We start from the raw sequence: 7,189 nt of genomic DNA, 5'->3' as shown, positions 1-7,189 counted from the left end.
ATCACAAGGCAGTGGGAAATATCCTTCAGACCGTTATAAAAAAAAAAATTATATTATATGTTGTGGATATCGAATACAAGTGCCCTAGAGTGCCTTCTGTCCCCTGTCCTATTGCTCTCCTATATCTCCTATACCTTTCTTCTATTCCTATATCTCTTCTTCTATTCTTTCATTGATATGTTCTATTACTTCATCTTCTTTTCTATTATTTCTTAGATATATTTTACTATTAGTATCTCCTCTATAACCTTACTATGTGTATATACCCACTAAAACTCTCATTGTGTATTGGACAAAATAAATAAATAAAATAAATAAAATATCCACAACTGGTTAGACGACCATTGTACGTTTTATAATTTTCAAAATCTCAACCTATCTTTAGTACCTATTACCATACTAGCAATGGCACTTAGATTTATATACCAATTTACACTGCTTTACAGCCCTCTCTAAGAGGCTTACAGAGTTAGCCTACTGCCCCCAACCATCTGGGTCCTCATTTGACCCACCGTGGAAGGATGGAAGGCTGAGTCAACCTTGAGCCGGTGAGATTCGAACTGCCAACTTGCAGGCAGCCGGCAGTCAACAGAAGTCGCCTGCAGTGCTGCATTCTAACCTCTGTGCCACCAGTAGTAGATCTGTCGCTAAAAATGACACAACATCTTGTACCAGGACAGAGGTGAGGGTCAAATAATGTAACCACCAGTTCGCCCACCACCGAGTAAATGAAAGGCAGGCAAAACTATCTACCCAACCTTCTTGAAGCTTCGGTTTCAAACAAAAAGCAACTATGATATTATTATTGTAAAAAAAAGAAGATAATGATTAACTGTCAAAACAAAATATATCTCGGGGCGAATTACAAGCTGGGAATAATACAGCAATTAAAATGCCAATTGAAATCTGTTTGCCATCGGAGAAAGAAATATTGCTGTTTGTGGAAGGAATGGGGACTCGTTTTGTGAAATAACACAAAGGCATTGCAATGAAAGTTGAAGATAAAATACTTTTGGAGTCCAGTGTCCTTGATGCCGTGTTTCTGTAAGCTGGTGTAAAACAGAGGTCTTCAAACTTGGCAACTTGAAGACTTGTGGACTTCAACTACCAGAATTCTCCAGCCAGTTATGCATAGCTGGGTGGAGAATTCTGGGAGTTGAAGTCCACAAGCCTTCAAGCTGCTAAGTTTGGGGACCCCTGATCTAAAATAACATTATTTTGGGCTCTCATTTAAAGATCTTAATTTAATTTACACCCATTGCTTCTTGTTATACCCCCAAATGCTTTGGAGAATAGAAACATAGAAACATAGAAGACTGACGGCAGAAAAAGACCTCATGATCCATCTAGTCTGCCCTTATACTATTTTTTTGTATTTTATCTTAGGATGAATCTACTACTCTTTCAGTAAAATAATATTTTCTCATGTTGCTTTTGATCTTTCCCCCAACTAACTTCAGATTGTGTCCCCTTGTTCTTGGGTTCACTTTCCTATTTAAAACACTTCCCTCCTGAACCTTATTTAACCTTTTAACATATTTAAATGTTTCAATCATGTCCCCCCTTTCCCTTCTGTTCTCCAGACTATACAGATTGAGTTCATGAAGTCTTTCCTGATACGTTTTATGCTTAAAACCTTCCACCATTCTTGTAGCCCGTCTTTGGACCCGTTCAATTTTGTCCATATCTTTTTGTAGGTGAGGTCTCCAGAACTGGACACAGTCTTCCAAATGGGGTCTCACCAGCACTCTATATAGCGGGATCACAATCTCCCTCTTCCTGCTTGTTATACCTCTAGCTATGCAGCCAAGCATCCTACTTGCTTTTCCTACCGCCCGACCACTCCTAGGCTGGACTCCTTCTTTGTGGCAACCCCTGAGATATTGGAAGACTGCTATCATGTCTCCCACGATCACGAAAAAGATCCTGTCAAGCCAATGGCAGAAATGTAATGGATCACCGCAGGACAGCAATTTCTTCACACAGAAAACTATCAACAGTCAAACTTGTAAAGCAACGGGCTATAGCTACGCATTGATTTAATATATCCTCAGCCTAAATCAACAGATAAAAATGTTTAATGTTTTAAAACACCAACATGGATTAGATACTAATCCTCAAGAGATCCTCTCAACAGGAGCAAAGGTTTGCAATGAATATTGCTCTAATATTATCGCTCTGCATTTTTGTGTCAATATTGATCAAGAGAGATCATAAAATGGTTTCAATATTTTTTTTCACTTGGAAGCAAGGTTTTAAGTGTTGTATTTCTTCGACAGAAGTATGGAAGTGTTTTAAGTACACTGATACCTCATCTTACAAACTTAATTATTTCCGGGATGAGGTTCTTAAGGTGAAAAGTTTGTAAGATGAAACAATGTTTCCCATAGGAATCAATGGAAAAGCGATTAATGTGTGCAAGCCCAAAATTCACCCCTTTTGCCAGCCAAAGCGCCCGTTTTTGCGCTGCTGGGATTCCCCTGAGGCTCCCCTCCATGGGAAACTCCACCTCCGGACTTCTGTGTTTTTGCGATGCTGCAGGGGAATCCCAGCAGTGCAAAAACAAGCGCTTCGCTGGCAACGGAAGTCCAGAGGTGAGGTTTCCCAGCGAAGGGAGCATCAGTGAAATCGCAGCATCGCAAAAACACTGATGTCCTCGAAACCCCACCTCCGGACCTCTCTGTTTTTGCGATGCTGCAATTTCACTGAGGCTCCCCTCGCTGGGAAACCCCACCTCCGGACTTCCGTTGCCAGCGAAGCGCCTGTTTTTGCGCTGCTGGGATTCCCCTGATGGGATTCCCCTGTAGCATCACAAAAACACGGAAGTCCAGAGGTGGGTTTTCCCATGAAGGGGAGCCTCAGGGGAATCCCAGCAGTGCAAAAATGGGCGCTTCGGCTGGCAAAAGGGGTGAATTTTGGGCTTGCACGCATTAATCGCTTTTCCATTGATTCCTATGGGAAACATTGTTTCATCTTACAAACTTTTCACCTTAAGAACCTCGTCCCGGAACCAATTAAGTTTGTAAGACAAGGTATCACTGTATTTGCATTTTATCCGAATGCAAAACAGACTGGGTTGTACGAGGCTAAATTGAATTTGGAAAACATTTAAAACGTGCAAGGACTGATGCGGTTAATATTGAGCACATCAAGAATTAAAAACTTTTTTTAGGGTTTAATTTTAACCAGGAAGGTTGCTGGGTCGGTCAGCAAACACCAATGTAAGCAGGCTTTTAATCATCTCAAGCTGCTATAAGTTTTTTATAAGCAGACTGCCTGCTTCAAGCACTAAAGCTTATTGCTAGAAAACTAACAGTGCTTGTAATTCACGGGGAATTACAGAATGCAACTAATTGAAGAGCATTAATGTTTTAGAATCAATCTGAGCTCAGCTCTACTCCTGTAGCAATACTGAATCAACAGATCAAATAACTGTGAATTGCTGTTTATAAGCAGTTTACAGATGAAATGAGAATCATAAGCTAGAATTCAGTTGGGGATCAATTAACAGTAGAGTAAAAAAAAAGGATTGGATTTGGAAATTAATTTTAATATAAAACCATCCCAATAATCTGATCGTTAAAATGTGACGTTCTAATCTAGACGGCTTGTTGTATCATTTGTGTTTATATTTGAAGAAAAAAATTGTTTTTCCCTATTGCAACTATGCAGTTTCAGAGTAAGCCAATCTGAAGATTGATTTTATTTGTCAAGTAGAGTGGTGCCTCTACCTACAAACGCCTCTACTTACAAACTTTTCTAGATAAGAATCAGGTGTTCCAAGATATTTTTTGCCTCTTCTCAAGGACCATTTTCCATTTACAAACCCGAGCTTCCAAAACTGTAACCGGAAAAGGCAGTGAGAAGCCTCTGTGGGGCCTCCCCAAGAATCTCCTGGGGGAAAACATGGCCGGAAAAGGTGGGGAGAAGCCTCCGTGGGGCCTCTCTAGGAATCTTCTGGGGGGAAACAGGGCCAGAAAAGGCGAGGAGAAGCCTCCGTGGGGCCTCTCTAGGAATCTCCTGGGGGAAAACAGGGCCAGAAAAGGCAGGGAGAAGCCTCCGTGGGGCCTCTCTAGGAATCTCCTGGTGGGAAACAGGGCCAGAAAAGGCGAGGAGAAGCCTCCGTGGGGCCTCTCTAGGAATCTCCTGGGGGGAAACAGGGCTGGAAAAGGCAGGGAGAAACCTCTGTGGGGCCAATAATATTTTTCAATAAGTTTCTGATAAAAAAAGGCTGGTGATATAAGAGAAGAGTTATGAGTTATCCTTCTCTGAGGTACATTATGATCTCATGATGTTATAAATGAGTAAAATGCTTGTTAGGTTCATGAATGAATAAATTTTATCGTCTCCCCTCGGGTAACTTACAACATCTTCTACAAACAAATCCAGGCATTGTTGGGCCCAAATGGCAGTAATGAGAACAGGCTTGTATATCTTTTCAACAACGGCTGTGAAGTTGTTGTAAATCAGAATACCTTCGGAACCGCCTTCTGCCGCACGAATCCCAGTGACCAGTTAGGTCACACAGAGTGGGCCTTCTCCGGGTCCCGTCGACTAAACAATGTCGTCTGGCAGGACCCAGGGGAAGAGCCTTTTCTGTGGCGGCCCCGACCCTCTGGAACCAGCTCCCTCCAGAGATTAGGATTGCCCCCACCCTCCTTGCCTTTCATAAACTAATTAAAACCCACCTCTGCCGTCAAGCATGGGGGAACTGAGACATCTTCCCCAGGCCTATATAGTTTATATATGGTATGCTGTGTGCTTGTTTTTTAAATTATGGGTTTTTAACTTTGTAATATTAGATTTGTATTGTACATTGTTTTCTATTGCTGCTGTGAGCCACCCCGAGTCTACGGAGAGGGACAGCATACAAATTTAATTAATAATAATAATAATAATAATAATAATAATAATAATAATAATAAATGTTGTGAGCCGCCCCGAGTCTTCGGAGAGGGGCGGCATACAAATCCAAGTAATAAATAAAAAATAAATAAATAATAATAATAATAAGCCGTTCCACGGATTAATTATTCTCACTGTCCAGACATTTCTTCTCTGCTTCCAAGTTGGACCTCTTCTTTAATGCTCTTTCACTCGTTGCTTCTTATTCTGTCCTCAGGTGCTTTGGGGAAATAGCCCAACCCCTCTTCTCTGGGATAGCTCCTCACAGTACTAGAAAACAAGCTATTGTATTGTCCCTAGTCCTTTTCTTTGTTAGGCTAGACCAGGGATAAGCAAAGTTGGCTCTTCCATGAGTTGTGGACCTCAACACCCAGAATTCCTGAGCCAATCATGCTACCTCGGGAATTTTGGGAATTGAAGTCCAACAATACCGCCACAAAGGCTTCTAGAGTTGTTAACCTGATCCTATGTAGCTTCTGCTCTGGCAATCTCACACTACTCACAAGAGCTTACAAAACTTTTGCCAGACCCATCCATGAATACAGCTCATCTGTCTGGAACCCATACCACATCTCAGACATCAACACCCTCGAAAACGTCCAAAGATATTTCACCAGAAGAGCCCTTCACTCCTCCACTTGAAACAGAAAGCCCTACGAAAATAGACTATCAATCCTGGGTCTAGAAAGCTTAGAACTACGGCACCTAAAACACGATTTAAGTATTGCCCACAAGATCATAAGCTGCAATGTCCTACCGGTCAATGACTACTTCAGCTTCAACCGCAACAACACAAGAGCACGCAGCAGATTCAAACTTAATATTAACCGCTCCAAACTTGACCGTAAAAAATATGACTTTAACAATCGAGTTGTCGAAGCGTAGAACTCATTACCGGACTCAATAGTGTCAACCCCTAACCCCCAACATTTCTCCCTTAGACTATCCACGATTGACCTCTCCAGGTTCCTTAGAGGTCAGTAAGGGGCGAGTACAAGTGCACTAGAGTGCCTTTCGTCTGCTGTCCAATTGTCTTTCCTTTATCTCATATATCATATACAGTATATTTTCTTCCTTTCATATATCTCCTCCTCTATTTTTACATATTATCTTTATATATATATTACTTCATGTCTATTCTCTTCCATATGTATTGTGTATTGGACAAATGAATAAATAAATAAAAATAAAATAAATAAAATGTCATAGAAGAGCCAAATTTGCGTACACCTGGGTTAGACCAAGGGTGTCAAACTCAAGGGTGTGTGTGATCCAGCCCACAGGGTGCTTAGATCAGGCCCACAGATGACCTCCCCGAGCTTAATTTTCACTGGCACATAGCTGACTAGAGAATTCTGGGAGTTGAAGTCCACAAGCCTTAAAGATGCCATGTTTGAAGACCTCTGGTCCCAAGTTTTGCTAATGCCTTTCGTTTAGAGCCAAACATTCTGGAAGCAACTATGGAACCAACTGACTGTGCCCCGAGGACAGCTTACTTCAAAATAGTAAGACCATGTTGGTTCCGTAGATAATTCAATCTCTCTTAGCCTCAGCAATATGTTAATGTAATTCATTGCATAAAATGTTTTGCATACCACGGGGGAAATTGCCTTCACATATCATTAGGCCAATTTAGTATTTCTTTTTGCAGACAGTATAAGAAAAGAGCTGAGTTAGTCCACGTTGGCATGATATCAGGAGTTTGGTAGCTGCTACATCCTGATTAATTACTAATTAAGTGTAAGCTAAATAACATTTGAAACAAGTATCATATATAGGAATATAAAAGATTGATGGCAGAAAAAGGGCTTTTCAGGGCTGCCAGAGGAGCCTTTCGGTGGCGCTTAAGGAGGCTTTGGCAGTCCAGAGAGAGCAAAGCATTTTCCTTTCTCTGGGCGCTTGGAGAGGGAATAAACATTTGCCAGGGCCCAGAGAAAAGAAACTCTCCCTTCGCTCTGGGCAGCCCAGAGTGAACGGAGCTTTTTCCTTTCTCTGGGCACTTGGAGAGGGAATAAACATTTGCCAGTGTCCAGATAAAAGAAACTCTCCCTTTGCTCTGGGCAGCCCAGAGGGAACAGAGCTTTTTCCTTTCTCTGGGCACTTGGAGAGGGAATAAACATTTGCCAGTGTCCAGATAAAAGAAACTCTCCCTTCGCTCTGGGCAGCCCAGAGTGAACGGAGCTTTTTCCTTTCTCTGGGCACTTGGAGAGGGAATAAACATTTGCCAGTGTCCAGATAAAAGAAACTCTCCCTTCGCTCTGGGCAGCCCAGAGTGAACGGAGCT

Source organism: Erythrolamprus reginae, chromosome 7 (genome assembly GCF_031021105.1).
Source record: "Erythrolamprus reginae isolate rEryReg1 chromosome 7, rEryReg1.hap1, whole genome shotgun sequence".
Classification (NCBI taxonomy): Eukaryota; Metazoa; Chordata; class Lepidosauria; order Squamata; family Dipsadidae; genus Erythrolamprus; species Erythrolamprus reginae.
The sequence above is the reverse complement of the archived record's forward strand: the minus strand, read 5'-3'. Positions refer to the sequence as shown.